This window comes from Oncorhynchus gorbuscha, linkage group LG25, assembly GCF_021184085.1.
Source record: "Oncorhynchus gorbuscha isolate QuinsamMale2020 ecotype Even-year linkage group LG25, OgorEven_v1.0, whole genome shotgun sequence".
NCBI classification, from domain to species: domain Eukaryota; kingdom Metazoa; phylum Chordata; class Actinopteri; order Salmoniformes; family Salmonidae; genus Oncorhynchus; species Oncorhynchus gorbuscha.
This window is the reverse complement of record NC_060197.1, coordinates 4,974,082-4,992,190: the sequence shown is the minus strand read 5'-3', so window position 1 is coordinate 4,992,190 and position 18,109 is coordinate 4,974,082. Positions and strand designations below refer to the sequence as shown.

Genomic DNA, 18,109 nt, shown 5'->3' with positions numbered 1-18,109 from the left:
TTTGTTCTCCTCCTTTCTTCTTGGTATTTTCCTCTGCTTCTTTTCTCTTCTATTCTGTCTATTTATCTTGCTCTAATGCTATTTAATGATCCTTCCTTCATTCTTTTGAACTCATGACAAAACGTTTCCTTATAAGAGGGTCTTCAGACTTATAAGACTTTTCACAATAAATACCCTTGTCTTCTATATACTGCAATGTAAACTTGTGAACTTGTCACTTCTCGACTGCTACCTCCAGAGGTAGGGCACAACACTCCCCCGAAAGTTTACCCCCTCTAAGCAGGGCAGTGTAAACACAATTGTCTCGTTGAGCCAACACTCTTACAGTAAAAATTGTAATAGCATAGCAATGTTTTTGAAACAGCTGAAATGTACAGACATTTACCTTATTTCTAAGACTTGTTTTATTGAGTTTTTACCTAAAATACATTCTGAAATTGTCGCCGTAGGCTCAAATCTCAGTTGTTGTTTTGTTTTTGCTCGACTGCACTGAGCCAACGAGGTCCAGGCTAGGAAGCAACTCTGAATTATCAACGTTTTACCTCATATAATGACTTCCATGATATTGATCAAATTAAGCCTGGTTTGTTCTAAGATAACTCTAATACGCTAGCTAGTGTAAACCTAAGCTATGCTTAAGCTAAACGTCAGAATTCAGCTACAGCCATCACGTTTATATGAGAGTTAAGAAATTATATTGTTTCGCAAGCTAGCTTGCTAGCTAACGTTACCTAGCTATGTAGCCTATATCAAATCAAAGTTTATTTGTCACATACGCCCAAATACAACTTGTGTAGAATTTACAGTGAAATGAATGATTACGAGCCCTTCCCAACAACGCAGAGTTGAAAACTAAAAATAGCAACACAAGAGGAGTAAAATAAAATACACAAGAATTAAGCTATATACAGGGAGTACCAGTACCAGATCAATGTTCAGAGGTACGTGGAATTTGACGCAGGGTAAAGTGACTAGGCATCAGGATAGATAATAATAAGAGTAAAATAAAGAACAGAGTAGCAGCAGCAAATTATGAGTGTAAAAGTGTATGAATGTGCATGTGTGTAATGTGTATGTATGTGTGTTTGTGTTGGGTCAATCTGCGTGTGTGTGTGTTATGTGTGCATGTGCGTATGAAGTATATGTGAATGTGTGGGAGTTTTGTGTGGGAGTGTCAATGTAGTGTGTGAGTGAGTGTGTATATGGTGTGTATATGTGACCAGTTTCAGGAAACTAGGCGTATGTCGCAAGTCACAAATTCACAGGAGAGCCATTTTAATGTTTAAAAAATTAAATAAATAATGCAGGTTGTTTTTGCAGAAATGCCTTCTGGAACATATGAACATTCATGTGCGTTAATAATAAACTTGTATGCCATCTGTAAATATGAATACAATTATTAAATTACAAGCTTTGTTGGTTAAGCCATTGAAAAAGTCAGCAACCTTCCCACGAGCCATGATTGGCTGAGATAATGAGTGGGCTGGACATGTCGAGAGAGGAGTTTGGATTGGTCTGCCATATAGAGGGCTTCTGTCTATTTGAGCTGGTCAGTCTGTGTTAGTTATCCTGTCAAACGCAGCTTTAAAAAAAATATTGTGTAGTGAAACTGCATAAGTGTTGCTCTCCACTTTCTGGAGGATCAAGTTTAGAAATCAGTGGAATTAGAGTATGGTAGCTAAAGAGATGGAGAAAACACCTGTCTCCGTATTATATCTTCAAACTAAGGACAACCGTGGCATGGCATCCATGACAGGGAGATATCTCCATCATGTATGACAATGTATAAGGGTAAGATAGTCTATTGTTACCTAGCTACATTTTCAGATATGACATGTTTCTAATTTGGACAGAAAGTGGTTTCATTTCAAGCTAAACTGTACTGTTAGCTAGCTAGCTAATGTTAGCTGGCTGTCTCCCTAGCTGACATTATTATTCGTATCCCAGAGCCATTTGCTTTGCTAGTTAGAGCCTAATGTTAGCTCGCTAACATTGAACCTGGTTGGTTAGCTCCCAGCAGATTCATGCAGGGTAGTAATGACATGATTTGGCACTGTGTTCATTGTTTTTTAACTAGCTAACGTTAGCTGGCTGGCTTTTTAGCTAACGTTACATGTTGTTTACCTAGCTAGGGTAATTGTTTACCTAGCTAGCTACATGTCTAAAGTGTACAACACCCGTTGAATATGGCAGGTGTCAGTAAACGTCGGCAAAAAAGCGTAATGAAATTATTGCCAGCGGAGCTGGTTAGGCTGTTTTCATGTTATCCAGAGGTAAACAAATCATCAGTCAAGTGTGCACTCTGAACGCTCCAAGAGCGAAACGAGATGGGTGGGGTTAAAGCTTAAGAAGGTGTGTAGACAAAGAAGAGCTCTTCACTGCATACCAAAACATTCAAAGGCCATTTTCTCAAAAGTGAGTTTACAAGTGTATCAACTTTCAAAGCAGAATTACTTTCCCGGAGTTCCTAAAAAATGCAGTGTATGATATACCATTTTGTAGCTCTGAGTCTCTACTTTTATCAAATGTTTAAAAAAAAACACCATTTCAAATTTTGCTACATAAGACCGAATCCAGGTGGTGAGTCACATATAAAGTCTAGTCTGGCAGGCCTGGGCAACTCCAGGCCTCAGGGGCCTGATTGGTGTCACAGTTTTGCCCTATCCCCAGCTAACACACCTGACTCCAATAATCAACTAATCATGATCTTCAGTTAAAAATGCAATTAGTTTAAATCAGGTGTGTTTGCTAGGGATGGGGGAATAGTGTAACACCAATCAGGTCCCAGAGGACTGGAGTAGCCCAGGCCTGTGTGAATGTGCATAGTGTCAGTGCAAGATAGAGAGTGCAGATAGTTTGGGGTACCATTAATTTACTATTTAGCAGTCTGGACATTTACCAGTCTTATGGCTTGGAGGTAGAAGCTGTCTCAGAGCCTGTCTCTGAATTTTTCAGGCCTTCCTCTGACACCACCTGATGTAGAGGTCCTGGATGGCAAGGAGCTTGGCCCTAGTGATGCACTGGGCAGTCTGCACCACCCTCTGTAGTGCTTTGCAGTCAAGGCCAGTACATTTGCCATACCAAGCGGTGATGCAGCCAGTCAAGATGCTCTCGATGGTGCAGCTGTAGAGGATCCGAGGACCCATGCCAAATCTTTTCAGCTTCCTGAGGAGGAAGAGGTGATGCCGTGCCCTCTTCACGACTGTGCGGGTGTGTGTGGACCATGTCCTTAGTGATGTGGAAGCCAAGGAACTTGAAGCACTTAACCTGTTCCACACCAGCCACTTCGATGTGGATGGGGGCGTCCTCTCCCCTCTTTCTCCTATAGTCCACGATCAGCTCCTTGGGCTTACTGACGTTGAGGGAGAGGTTGTCGTTCTGGCACCACACTGCTAAGTCACTGGCCTCCTCCCTGTAGGCATACTCATCGCTGTCTGTGATCAGGCATACCACAGTTGTGTCGTCAGCAAACTTGATGGTGTTGGAGTCGTGTGTGGCCACGCAGTCGTGGGTAAACAAGGAGCACAGGAGGGAACTAAGCACACACCCCTGAGAGCCCCAGTGTTTAGGGTCAGCATGGCGGAGGTGTTGTTGCCTACCCTCGTCTCCGGCCGTCCCGTCAGGAGGTCTTGGATCCAGTTGCAGAAGGAGGGGTTCAGTCCTAGGGTCCCTAGCTTGGTGATGTGGTTGGAGGGGACTATGGTGTTGAACGCTGAGCTCTAGTCTATGAGCATTATTCTCACATAGTTATTTCTTCTTTTCTTCAGGTGGGAAAGGGCAGTGTGAAGTGAAATTGAAATTGCGTCATCTGTGAATCTGTTGGGGTGGTATGCAAATTGGTGGCCAGCTTGAAACATGTTGGGATTACAGACTGGGCCAGCGAGAGATTGAAATGTCTGTGAAGACACTTACCAGCTGGTCTGCACATGCTTCGAGAACGCGCCCTGACATTCCGTCTGGCCCGGCAGCCTTGTGATTGTTAACCTGTTTAAATGATTGGCTCACATCAGCCATGGAGAGCGAGATCAGATAGTCATCCAGAAAAAAAGGGTTTTCATTCAAGGCACAGTGTTATATTCCTAATTTGGGAGTTCTGCATAGCTGGGCAACTCATGGCTGGGTTTCCCTTTGTAATCCATTATCGCCTGCAAGACTTGCAACACATACGACGAGCGTCGGAGCCGGTGTAATAGGATTCAACCTTCCTCCTATATTGTTCTTTTGCAAATTATAATAGGAAGGATTCTGTATAACGTTACTGTATTTTTATATTCCTATGGGTGGGGTAAACATTCATTATTGATATGTTAACGTTACTTGATCATTAAGCATGTTGTTAGTTAGCTAGCTAGCAGGAGTTAGCTATGTATTGTGAGCTAATTTAATGTGTACGGGCGAGAAAGTGAACCCTGTAATTGTAGGGCTGGGAATTGCCAGGGACCTCACGATACAATTTTATCATGATGCTTAGGTGCCGATACGATATGTATTGCGATTCTTTAAGTATTATGATTCAATAACGGGATTTTATTGTGCCTTGTGTTTCCAGCATATTGCTCAGAGGGACAAGAGAGAGCCATAATAAAACTAATTGGCTCCCCATTTTAAAAGAATATGAAGAGAAAGCTATGAAGGAAAAATACTGGAGTTTTGGTTCAGGTACAACAATATGATACATCGTAAAAAAGGATCTGCACATGATTTGGTTGCATTATTCAATATTGTAATATGTTTAAGTAGAAAAGTTGCTTGGATTATTAAATCATTTTTGCTTAACTTAGTGGCTACTTTGATATTTACGGTCAATTTGAGCTGCGGACCAAGAATGCATGTAGTGTGAATTAAAAAGTAGAAATCTCTTTGGCCACTCTGTTCCTCAGACTCTCCTTCAGCTCTCGTAGTGGGAATAGGGCCATATTTAACAGAGTGTGTGTTTAGTGTTACTCACATCCTGCTGTGCCAACTCTCTCCATGACAGGATTAGCATCTCCACTGGCACTGAGCACACAAATCACACAAAACCAAAAACACAGAACCAAATCAACCAGTTAAATAGATTACATGGTCACACTAATTATGGGACTGTATTGGAACAGAAGCAAAGTTGAAGTAATGGTATCACAGATATGCCTCAAATAAGTTAACTAAAGCAGTAATAAACATCCTACAAAGCAAGTAGCCTAAATTGTTTCCTTTCCCATTGCTTCAGTCTAATGTGTTTGTATTGTCTAGGGGTGAAGTGCACCATCAAGTCCCATTAACATGGCTCCTGTGCCTGACCTCTTCAACCCATCACAGGAAACACATCAGACTACACTTCTCCTTACCTATGCATTTCCCTACATTATTCATTCACTTCATAGACAATCCCAACAGCATGCAGGTCCTTGCATTCAACACATGAGACTGTTAAAGTTTGAGGTCTACCTTTTCTTCATCATGTTTTTAGTGGGGTCCTTAAAAGTAGCAATCAGCAGTTAAAATAACAACAAAGCATCTCCCCACCACTGTGTGGGTAAAAAGCAGGGGGATGGGGAGTGGGATAGGGCTGGAGCAATGTAACCAGTCTCAAATTCAAAGACAGAGCTATGGATTTAAGGACTGACCATCCGTTTTAAGCATGTTTTTTTAACATGTTTCTACGAACTTTCACCTGGACTTGCCTAGTGTATTTGGATTTGTTTACCAAACGTCCTAACAAAAGGAGGCATTTGGACATAAATGATGGACTTTATCAAACAAAAAAACATTTATTGTGGAACTGGGATTCCTGGGAGTGCATTCTGATGAAGATCATCAAAGGTAAGTGAATATTTATAACACTATTTCTGACTTTTACTGACTCCACAACATGGCGGGTATCTGCATAGCTTGTTTTTGTGTCTGAGTGCCGTACTCAGATTATTGGATGGTTTGCTTTTTCCATAAAGCTTTTTTGAAAACACAGCGGTTGCATTAAGGAGAAGTATATCTATAATTCTGTGCATAATAGTTGTGTCTTTTATCAAAGTTTATTATGAGTATTTCTGTAAATTGATGTGGCTCTCTGAAAATTTGCCGGATGTTTTTGAGGCACAACATTACTGACCATAAAGCGCCAATGTAAACTGAGATTTTTGTATATAAATATAAACTTTATCGAACAAAATATACATGTATTGTGAAACATGAAGTCCTATGAGTGCCATCTGACTGTATGTCGCTTTGGATAAAAGAAATCATATATTATTATTATTATTATTATCATCAAAGGTTAGTGATTGATTTTATCTCTATTTCTGCTTTTGTGACTCCTATCTTTGGCTGGAAAATGGCTGTGTGTGTTTTTGTGACTAGGCTCTGACCTAACATAATCATATGGTGTGTTTTCGCTGTAAAGCCTTTTTGAAATTGGACACGGTGGGTAGATTAACAAGAAGTGTATTGCACTTGTGAATGCATGAAAGTTACATATTTCAAAAAAATATTTTTGAATTTCGCGCTCTGCCTTTTCAGTGGAATGTTGTCGAGGGGTTCCGAAGTTGTTTAAGGTATACAGTGTTTGTTCATATTTACTGTTTACAAACATTGGAGTAAAAAAAGCTCATATTTTGAATTCTGATGGGATACGTCAGTTGAACTAAGCTCAATGGATAAATATCATTAATGTATAACTCCAAAAATGGATTTAGCAACTTCTGACTATCTGTTTGAGGAGGTTATTTACGGTTACATAGTTGAGGAGTTCATGCAATGGAATATCTCTGATTCTCAACAGGTGTATTTTTCCTTTTCCCCTCAGGTCCAGAACACTTACAGCACAACCTACAGTTACAGCGCGCCTCATCACATGAGCTTTATGCCACAAAACTCCCCCCAAATATCCATCCACCCACAAGCATCCTGATATGTTTGCATAACACAAAGCCTCTTTGACAAAAACCCCTGCAGGTCTCCAGACTAACCATACGGGTCTTGACAGATTCAGAACTGCTTTACACGTAGATGTTTCTAGAAGTGCTTTTGAGGCTGTTGCACAACTCTTCCACCCCAAACTTGTACTTCCAGAAATGAACACGAGTTGAAAGGAGGATGAGACTTATCTAAGTGGAGAGGAAAGACTCAACCACCCATGATACATCTGTGATGTCCATGCCACCCTGTTCTCTGCTGGCAATGGGCAAGAGCATGGTGGCAAAGTGAGCCGGGAGAATAAAACACACATAAAACGCACCGAGAAAGAAAGCACAGCGGCTGTTTAGAGGAGAGGGGGAGTGAAAGAGCAAGAGAAAAAGAGAGAGAGAGAGAAAGAGAGAGGGGGAGGTAAAGTGAGTAAGAGAGACTAAGCTGTCTGATTCTGCTGTTATGATGTGGCCCTTTCTGGGTGTAGATCGTGGCTCCCCCTCTCTCACTCTCTCCTACACCCAGGTTCTGTTATCAAATCAAATCAAATCAAATTTATTTATATAGTGTACATTTCTCATATCTCAAAGTGCTGTGTTTGTAAAAGCATCTAATTGTTGTATAAAATTAATGAGTAAAGATGAAACTATTTGTGAAATGATGTAATGTGATGTTAAACCTTTAATTTTGAGAGAATTGTATTCCCTGTAAAAATGAACTAGTCAGCGGCCATGCCCCCTGAGCACAGACATAATCAGGCGTCATGGAACCGCCCCCTTCTACTGTTACGAATAAAAGCCCCTCGTAAAACAATCCTCTTCAGACCAAGCAAACCCACAATGGGAGCTGTGATTGCGAATAGTTAAGTACCAAAACTAGAAAACTATACCACGTGGAGCATTGGCTACACGGCTGGAAATGGTTCAACTCTGAGACTATCGAACCCCAGAATAAGAGCAAATCTTAGATACTAATTACTGGTCTGCTGCTAGAAATGATGTAAATCTGGGATGCGAATGCCGACAACCGCCGAAACATCTATCCTAAGAATAATGGACGCCTGACATATCCATTACAACAGACACTATCAGGAGCAGCCGATAGACCCTACAACCACTCTCTGATGAACTGACTCTCCAGCAGACAGACTGACGATTCCAACAGAGAAGATCACAATGACATGTGGGAGTAATATATATTGATTGCAATTATTCCAAAATGAGTGAGCATTCATGTGCAAAGGACTATCATTTCAATGAATATAATTATCAACTGTGTGTAGTGATCCCTTTTGTCTTTCCCGCTTCTTTCTCAGTCCACACCCACTTCCCTGCATTTCTGTGATTATTTAATTAGTTAGTAAATAAATGATTAAGCCAATTGGTGTATGGATGATTTATAGTAAAGGCTGGGTTCATGCAGATAACCAACAATTTATGATGTTCAGATGAGACTGACATGAGGTAAAGAATAATTAATTCATAGAAGACTAATTGATCAGATATTAAAATATCCATAGAGTTATATTCGGAAAATTATATCTTTGTAATCTGAAGATTTTCCATGGTGCCCCGACTTCCTAGTTAATTCAATTTACATGATTAGTTTAATCACGTAATAATAATTACAGAGAATTGATTTGATAAAATAACAGCCTTCACCTTTAATGATGCCAAAGACACGACACTGCCTTTCCACACTAAGAAATAAGAGAGGGAGAGGCAGGAGAGAGAGAGAAGAGAGAGTGAGGCGGAGGAGAAGCAGGGCTCAGAGACAGTAAAGAAGAGAGAAAGAGAGAATGCAGTGAGCACAAAGGAATGGAGAGTGTATGCCCCTGGAAATTGAGAGTGTAATTTAGACTTCCTTCATGTTCAGTCAAGAGGGTCAATGGTCATCTCTAGCGTAATGTTCTCAGTAAATTACATTACTACGTACCTTACTGGAATGAGTGTACAAGAATGTAGCGCAGCTTTTACATGGACTTTTATGAGGGGAATGAAGTGTACTCTGTCAGGTTTCTACACCATGCACATTCTCACACACACACACATAACTACTTGGCTGTGAACAAGAGCAGATCATCACTGAGGTCTCCTAACAGAACAAACAGTAAATATAGACCAGTGCCAGTCTCTGAGGATCATTCAACCTATCTGTGACATCTATGTTTATTAACCACCGCAAGACATTACCTTTCCTATGTTTTCTTTCTTTTTTAAACTGATGACAAGTGACATAGTGTGACAAGCTATTTTCTCACACCACATACCTCTGGACTCCAATAACTGTCAATTTGGGCCTCACTCTCATTCTCCTCGCCTCTGCAGGGTTGTATAAGGTCAACAGGGATTCTCACACATTCAAAAGTTAGGAGCCCATCAAGGTGCAAATATAGGCTTAAGGTCCAGGGTCAGCCACTTCAGATATGTTGTAAAGGACTATATGAACTCAAATTCAAATCTGACTACTCGAAGTCCCACACAATACAGTGGTGGATGCTAGCTAATTCTAATGGACAATGATAGCAAAAGACACACACATTGTCATAATGCAATATCCAACATTATCTACAACATTATCTCCTGTTAATTTGAGGCATTTTAATTCGGAAATAAATTATTAGGCAGTTGCACAACATAGATAACAATACTGTCAAAAACACCTACCCGCAATAATTTATGAACCTTGTTGCGCAAGATAGAGAACGCGCGCTTCACTTTCAGCGCTTAGAGAGAGCACTCGCGGATTACTCAATAAAAGAGCGCCAGCGCTGATTCCACATGAGAAAGCGCTGCACAATAAACCAAGATGACAGTTCCATTTGAGTCATTTTACCGGCTTTTATACCGCCTCCTTTTATTCAGCACCATTTATCTAGCCGAGTTATTCAGTTCTTTTGGACTATTGTAAACTAGTCTATGTGTGCCTACAAGGAACAATATTTACGCACACAGGAATATTTTGAGGATTTACAAAGAGACCTCCCTCACCTTCCGGAAAGCTGTATGCTGTAGCGACTGTTCTGGATTGACTGGCCGCTGGTAGAATCGGGCACTGTAGCTCGCGCGCACTCACTCATGTTATGAAATGAATGAAAGCGATCACAATATGGCTAGGCTAAATTAAATGTGCATCATAACAAGCTAATGTGCATGTTTTTAAACAAACCGAAGGCGTCAAATGGGCACGCTTTCTACATTCCCATCCCAGACAAATCTGACTGGGGAATGGAGAGATGCTACAGCCTTCAGTCCTTCACTCCAGCGCCTTCTTATCCAATTACAACAAAACGTGATTTAAAAAAATTGAAAAACGAGTCAAATCAATCTTACCTTGGATAGGATATCCTTGTATGTATGTTTTGGCTGTAGGTTTGCGACCCAGAACTGAAACATGCACCTCTCACCTGGGGAATGCAGATATTGCTGCCTGCTCCTACGAACAGTCTCGTTGTGGAATACTTTCACTGTCCTAGACCGCGTCAGCCGGCCTCTCTCATGTCTCCCAACGGAATACAGAGGAGGAGCGTGGTTATTGATGCTATGGGATGAGAGAAACTGGAGGGCGTGTTCCAGACAGACAGAGACGCACCTTTTCTCAGTTATGGAAATCGTTGTTTTCTTGTTTCTTTTGGTTCACCTGAGACGGACCCTTTCCGGATGCTATCCTTAGTTTTTTTTATGATGGTCAGCAACAAAAGAGAGGCTTCAGCACAGGTCACTGTATAACCAAACACATTGGCTGTGAACTGAATTGTATGGATATTGGACACAGATAACAAACAACCAACCACAGGTGATAGGTATTCTTCTGCAAGTACCAGCCCACATCTAAACACTCACCACTGAAAACCAGTTGAGTGGTCCCATGAATGCCTTATTTTTCATTCAGAAGGAAGCTCACACATCTCCATCATGTCAAGACATGTTCTATCAATTACTGAATGGACACTTCATTATAGAACATTATAAGTTGACATTTAGTACTTAAATGTGCTACACATAGGACTTATTTTTCATTTTGCATTTGTAATTTCACAAAATGTTCATAATATATATGCAGTAATAGTGGAATGGTAGTGTTTCACAGTGTTGCGATTGGCTGTGATATTTTCCTACTGATTTCTCCTGCCAAAGCAGCATCTGTTGTCAAAATGGGAAAGCTGTTCTGACTTTGGGGCTGTGTTATCTAGTGGAAATAGTTCTGTCATTTCCTGGTTGCTAAAATTGTACACTGTTCGCTCAATTTCAGTTTATGTGAGAAAGCAAGAGCTTAATAGTGTAGGGAATCATTGTACTATCGAAATCGCTGTGAAATATCTTGCAATTCACCTAGCATTAGGCTGCATTCAAAACAAATGCAACTAATCTAACAAATCCTATGTGTATCACCTTTAAGGTTGCCAAGGAGCAAGCCTCCATCCATCTGACTCCACCCATCCCAACAGGTTAGGCCTGGCTCGCAGTCGGCATTCCAATTCATCCCAAAGGTGTTCTATGTGGTTGAGGTCAGGGCTCTGTACAGGCCAGTCAAGTTCTTCCTCACCGATCTCGACAAACCATTTCTGTATGGACTTCGCTTTGTGCACGGGGCATTGTCATGCTGAAACAGGAAAAGGCATTCCCCAGACTGTTTCCACAAAGGTGTAAGCACAGAATTGTCTAGAATGTCATTGTATGCTGTAGCGTTAAGATTTCCCTTCACTAGAACAAAGGGTTCTTAGCCCGAACCATGGAAAACAGCCCCAGACCATTATTTCTACTCCACCAAACTATACAGTTGGCACTGTGCAACTGCTCAGCCTCCGTCCACAAGGTACTACAGAGGGTAATGCGTACGGCCCAGTACATGACTGGGGCCAAGCTTCCTGCCATCCAGGACCTCTATACCAGGCGGTGTCAGAGGAAGGCCCTAAAAATTGCCAAAGACTCCAGCCACCCTAGTCATAGACAGTTCTCTCTGCTACTACATGGCAAGCATTTCACTGTAAGGTCTACAACTGTTATATTCGGCGCACGTGATAAATAAAATTAGATTTGATGCATTGGGGCAGGTAGCTTTCTCCTGACATCCGCCAAACCCAGATTGGTCCGTCGGACTGCCAGATGGTGAAGCGTAATTCATCACTCCAGAGAACGCGTTCCCACTGCTCCAGAGTCCAATGGCCTGCGCGCTTTACACCACTCTAGCCCACGCTTTGCATTGCACATGGTGATCTTAGGCTTGTATGTGGCTGCTTGGCCATGGAAACCAATTTCATGAAGCTCCTGACGAACAGTTCTTGTGCTGACGTTGTTTCCAGAGGCAGCTTGGAACTCGGGTAGTGAGTGTTGCAACCGAGGACAGACGATTTTTACACACTATGCGCTTGTATGGCCTATTACTTCGCAGCTGAGCCGTTGTTGCTTCTAGACGTTTCCACTTCACAATAACAGCACGTACAGTTGACTGGGGCAGCTCAAGTAGAGCAGACATTTGACGAACTCACTAGTTGGAAAGGTGGCCTCCTATGACGGTGCCACGTTGAAAGTCACTGAGCTCTTCAGTAAGGTAATTCTACGGCAAATGTTTGTCTATGGAGATTGCATGGCTATGTGCTCGGTTTTATACACCTGTCAGCAACCAGTGTGGCTGAAATAGCCAAATCCACTAATTTGAAGGGGTGTCCACATACTGTTGGATATATGGTGTATTAATTTCAAATGTTTTTTTATTTTGGGATTTTAATTTAAAATCACTTCCTGAATTGACTTCTTTCAATTCTAATGAACCCCAGCGATTAGGGTCACTGTGGCTGTAAGGAGGATGAGACACACAGCCCCAGTGTGTGTGTGTGTGTGTGTGTGTGTGTGTGTGTGTGTGTGTGTGTGTGTGTGAGAACCGGCTCCGCTCCTCAGTACTACAACAGGAGCCAGCAGAGAAAACAAGGTGACAGATGAAAGGATAAGGAAAGAATGGGAGTGTTTCACTGCTCTGATGCAAGCCTCACCTCATTTAACACATTTCGTTACACAGAGAGGCAGCTGTCGCCTACGGAGAAAGAGAGAGAGAATAGATGTTTCCCTCTGGCCAGGAGAACAAGTAGGGAGACAGGTTTCCCTTGTATCAAAATTGAGGATGCATTGACAGGTCAATATTTCTCAGAGTAACATGTTAAAGACACATTTAATATTTGCGGTAAATGTTTGGTGACCCTTGGTCGAGTGTGAGGGAGTGACTCTAACATTCCCTGAGAGAGAGGTAAGGCCATCTGTTCATTCACACCAGATAAATGTCCAGAATTTCCTCATACATTCAGTAGACTAGGGAGTGGAGCACTGGGATGGAATCTGGCACTGTTTTCTCATCCAGTAAAACCAGCCTAAGGTCACTACTGACTATCAACCAGCTCTTTATAAATGTTCTGTGTAAAGAACAGAATGTATTCTATGAAGGAAAATATACTCCATGAGAGCATCTTGTGACCGCGCCCTTCCAATAGCCAATAGTCTTATAGCTATTTCCTATTTACCATGTTACACTCTCAAGCATGTCTGAACCCAGCAGGTTTAATGGACGGGGGGTTATGATGACAGAAGAAAACCTGCTCTTTGTGGAAATACAAGTTGTGTCTTGACATGTTATCTCAATCAATGTTCTTAAATCCAGCTCCTCCATCACAGCTAAGAGTCTGCCTCCAGGTAGAAGAACCGGTTCAATGAGTCATGATGGGAGACATAGTTTGCTTTTACTGAGGAAAATACATCAGCCCCACCCTGGTTCTAGTTCAGCCTCTGGCTCTGCATCAGCAGGAGGGTTTGTCTGGGTTTCTCCTGCGGTGCCTCTCTCTCTAGGGCAGTGGTCACCAACCGGTAGATCGCGATTGACTGGTCGAACTACAAGCCATTCCTAGTCGATCACTAGAAATTGATCACGTGAGATTTCCAAACTTTTAAAACCATTAAAACTAGAGACTCAAAGAATGCAGCTGCTGTTTTTATGAGTAAGTTCATGTTTCAATTGTTATTCAGTACTGTCAATACCTTGTTAAACATTTTTATAAGCTATTAAATGCCCGTTTCGATAAGCTCGAGTTGTTATTATTTGTGCCCTGTCTTTTTTAATATCGAGGAATATTTCACGTTCTCTGGTCATAGGAGTAACAGCATGAATTGGTGCACGAAGCAGAAGTAATGCCGTGCGACTTAAGTTTCGTCATCAGCTGAAAGACTGTGTCTGTCCCCTTTTCTCAACGGAGGGCGGGAGTGAAGAGGGGTGGTAAGTGCCAGCAGCATACCACCCTGCATACCACCTTGCATACCACTGCTGGCTTGCTTTTGAAGCTAAGCAGGGTTGGTCCTGGTCAGTTCCTGGATGGGAGACCAGATGCTGCTGGAAGTGGTGTTGGAGGGCCACTCCAGCAGACACTGCCCTGTGTAGGGTGCCGTCTTTCAGATGGGACATTAAAATGGGTGTCCTGACTCTCTGAGGTCATTAAAGATCCCATGGCACTTATCGTAAGAGTAGGGGTGTTAACCCCGGTGTCCTGGCTAAATTCCCAATCCGGCCCTCATACCATCACCTAATAATCCCCAGTTTACAATTGGCTCATTCATCCCCGTCCTCTCCCCTGTAACTATTCCCCAGGTCGTTGCTGCAAATGAGAACGTGTTCTCAATCAACTTCCCTGATAATTTTTTTTTTTTAAATACAAATCAGTTAATTTAAGTCTGGTGAGAGGTTGACCTCTCACCAGACTTAAATGAACTGATTTGTATTTAATTTTTTTTTATCAGGGAAGTTGATTGAGAACACGTTCTCACTGCTCCCTCCATCCCCCAGTCTGACCATCAGATGCAGGCCACCAGTCCAGTAAAAGAAGCACATTATTATACTCACTTAGCTGTGCCTCACAAGTAATACAACACATCATATATTACCAGTGTGATCATGTTCCTACAGTTTTGAAATAGTTTCAAACTTGTCTGAGAAGAACCACATTGACAGGGCAAGTCAAGCTTAGCCAATATGCAGTGATAATGTATTGGGCCTGTAGCCTGCTGCACAAACCTCATTGCTACACAACAGTTGCATACATATGCTTGTTTTTTAAAGTCATGTTACATTTTTTTATTTTATCTGAGCGGTAGATCTCGGCTTGCATTTTGACTCAGAAAACGTTGGTGACCATTATCTCATCTACCGGTCAGCCTGACAGAATTCCTACCCTTTCTGCATACAAATAGCTGTCAGTAAGCCTCGCTTTAGGAAAGGAATGACAATGCTGGTTTAGATCGGGGGCGACTCACCGGTGAGGTGGATTTTCATTCCATAAATTCCGCATTTGCAGGTGCTGGTTCTTAACTCTTCTTGAACTGTACTGTTGGTTAAGGGCTTGTAAGTAAGCATTTCACGGGAAGGTCTACACTTGTATTCGGCGCATGTGACAAATTGTTTTATTTGATTTGGTAACTGTGACATTAAAAAGTGAAGATTACAGAACTCCAGAATTCTAGTCAAAATGCGCTGATTGAAAGGGCAAGAAATACCTAATCAAAATGGAATTACTTTCTCAAGTAAAGTACATTTACAAGACGTTCTCTAGTAAACTTAAGTATGAGATAGATTTGATCAAATATCTCGTCATGTCCTTTTGCCAAAAATAATGCCAGACAAAGGTAGTTTAAGGCCAAGTGAACATGTTTGTTGTTACTTAGCTTTGCAAGACAGATTGTACATATCTCAAATAAAGTAGACCAGATTCGAGTGCCTGTTAAAATCGTAGGATGAATATTTGGAACAGCTTAAAAAGGTTAAATAACCTATGCATGTATATATAAGAAAATGTTACGAAACGATGCAAAAAAACAAAAAGGAGTCTACAATGCTCTCTAGTGGAAACAATAAGAATGTACAATAGTCATTTTGAAATCAGTGATTTGCCTTCTTTCCTTACACAGCACTGCCCTCATGTGGTCATAAGGCAGGAGGAAATCCTGCTGTAAGTACCTCTGGGCAAGTTGAGTTGTTTTCACTTGGAACAAAACAGAAGCAAACAAGACAAAACACGGAGGAACTAACCTGAACTTGTCCTATAAGAAACCTTTGTTTTTGTAGCAAAACGTTTTACTACGGTGTGCACTAATGAATGGGCACTCTGTTCACCTGCCATAAGGCCATCAACGCGGTCAGACATAAATCGGTGACAGCTCGATCCTAATTGAATACTTTACACCGTGTCAAGATTTTATTTGACAGCATTTCAGAATATCATACGGTAAACAAGATTTCTGCAAAAGTTAATATATCCATAGTGTTGCATTTCATAAAAATAGGCCGTTCACTTATAGTCTGGGACTATCCATAATAATACATTGAGTCATATTTATAATAGCGACACACCTGTACAAGGTCAATACCACGGCTAATAATAACACTACACAGTGATACCCTGCTGCATTAGGTAGGCTCAGGGGGTTCATGTATTGTACGTGCGTCAGTCTTCAACACACTCGCCGTTTTAGATATACCCATCTCTTCTGATCTGTCCATAGAAAAGTACTGATATTTGCCTCAATGGGGGACTGCTCTGACGAGAAAAAGCGGCGAACTGTGCAACGAAGGAAGGACATTCTTCCTTGTCTCTAGTCTACACAGAAGTCATGATAGGCTTAGTCTATACAGTCAGGACTGGCCAGACACTCTAGGAATGGTTGTGTGTGGGGTGAACAGAAGTCATGATAGGCTTAGTGATGAAGGTGCAGTATACAGTCAGGACTGGCCAGACACTATAGGAATGGTTGTGTGTGGGGTGAACACAGAAGTCATGATAGGCTTAGTGATGAAGGTGCAGTATACAGTCAGGACTGGCCAGACACTATAGGAATGGTTGTGTGTGGGGTGAACACAGAAGTCATGATAGGCTTAGTGATGAAGGTGCAGTATACAGTCAGGACTGGCCAGACACTATAGGAATGGTTGTGTGTGGGGTGAACACAGAAGTCATGATAGGCTTAGTGATGAAGGTGCAGTAGTCAGGACTGGCCAACACTATAGGAATGGTTGTGTGTGGGGTGAACACAGAAGTCATGATAGGCTTAGTGATGAAGGTGCAGTATACAGTCAGGACTGGCCAGACACTATAGGAATGGTTGTGTGTGGGGTGAACACAGAAGTCATGATAGGCTTAGTGATGAAGGTGCAGTATACAGTCAGGACTGGCCAGACACTAGGAATGGTTGTGTGTGGGGTGAACACAGAAGTCATGATAGGCTTAGTGATGAAGGTGCAGTATGACAGTCAGGACTGGCCAGACACTATAGGAATGGTTGTGTGTGGGGTGAACACAGAAGTCATGATAGGCTTAGTGATGAAGGTGCAGTATACAGTCAGGACTGGCCAGACACTATAGGAATGGTTGTGTGTGGGGTGAACCAGACACTATAGGAATGGTTGTGTGTGGGGTGAACACAGAAGTCATGATAGGCTTAGTGATGAAGGTGCAGTATACAGTCAGGACTGGCCAGACACTATAGGAATGGTTGTGTGTGGGGTGAACACAGAAGTCATGATAGGCTTAGTGATGAAGGTGCAGTATACAGTCAGGACTGGCCACTATAGGAATGGTTGTGTGGGGTGAACTATCAGGAATGGTTGTGTGACACTGGGGTGAACACAGAAGTCATGATAGGCTTAGTGATGAAGGTGCAGTATACAGTCAGGACTGGCCAGACACTATAGGAATGGTTGTGTGTGGGGTGAACACAGAAGTCATGATAGGCTTAGTGATGAAGGTGCAGTATACAGTCAGTGGCCAGACACTATAGGAATGGTTGTGTGTGGGGTGAACACAGAAGTCATGATAGGCTTAGTGATGAAGGTGCAGTATACAGTCAGGACTGGCCAGACACTATAGGAATGGTTGTGTGTGGGGTGAACACAGAAGTCATGATAGGCTTAGTGATGAAGGTGCAGTATACAGTCAGGACTGGCCAGATAGGAATGGTTGTGTGTGGGGTGAACACAGAAGTCATGATAGGCTTAGTGATGAAGGTGCAGTATACAGTCAGGACTGGCCAGACACTATAGGAATGGTTGTGTGTGGGGTGAACACAGAAGTCATGATAGGCTTAGTGATGAAGGTGCAGTATACAGTCAGGACTGGCCACAGACACTTATAGGAATGAAGTCATGATAGGCTTAGTGATGAAGGTGCAGTATACAGTGGACTGGCCAGACACTAAGGAAT

The 18,109-nt window shown here is 42.1% G+C and overlaps 1 protein-coding gene across 2 annotated transcripts in view; it reads right to left on the bottom strand.

Moving 5' to 3' along the window:
* Positions 1-10,439, bottom strand: part of LOC124014441 (fatty acyl-CoA reductase 1-like) — a 65,039-nt gene extending 54,600 nt beyond the window's left edge. Inside the window, exon 1 of one of the 2 annotated variants that reach the window (XM_046329422.1) lies at positions 10,289-10,439. The gene's annotated coding sequence lies outside the window, so the exon portion shown is untranslated. Of the gene's footprint in view, positions 1-10,214 lie in introns of both variants that reach the window. The other variant, XM_046329423.1, reaches the window with a different exon arrangement.
* Between the last annotated feature and the right edge of the window lie 7,670 nt (positions 10,440-18,109).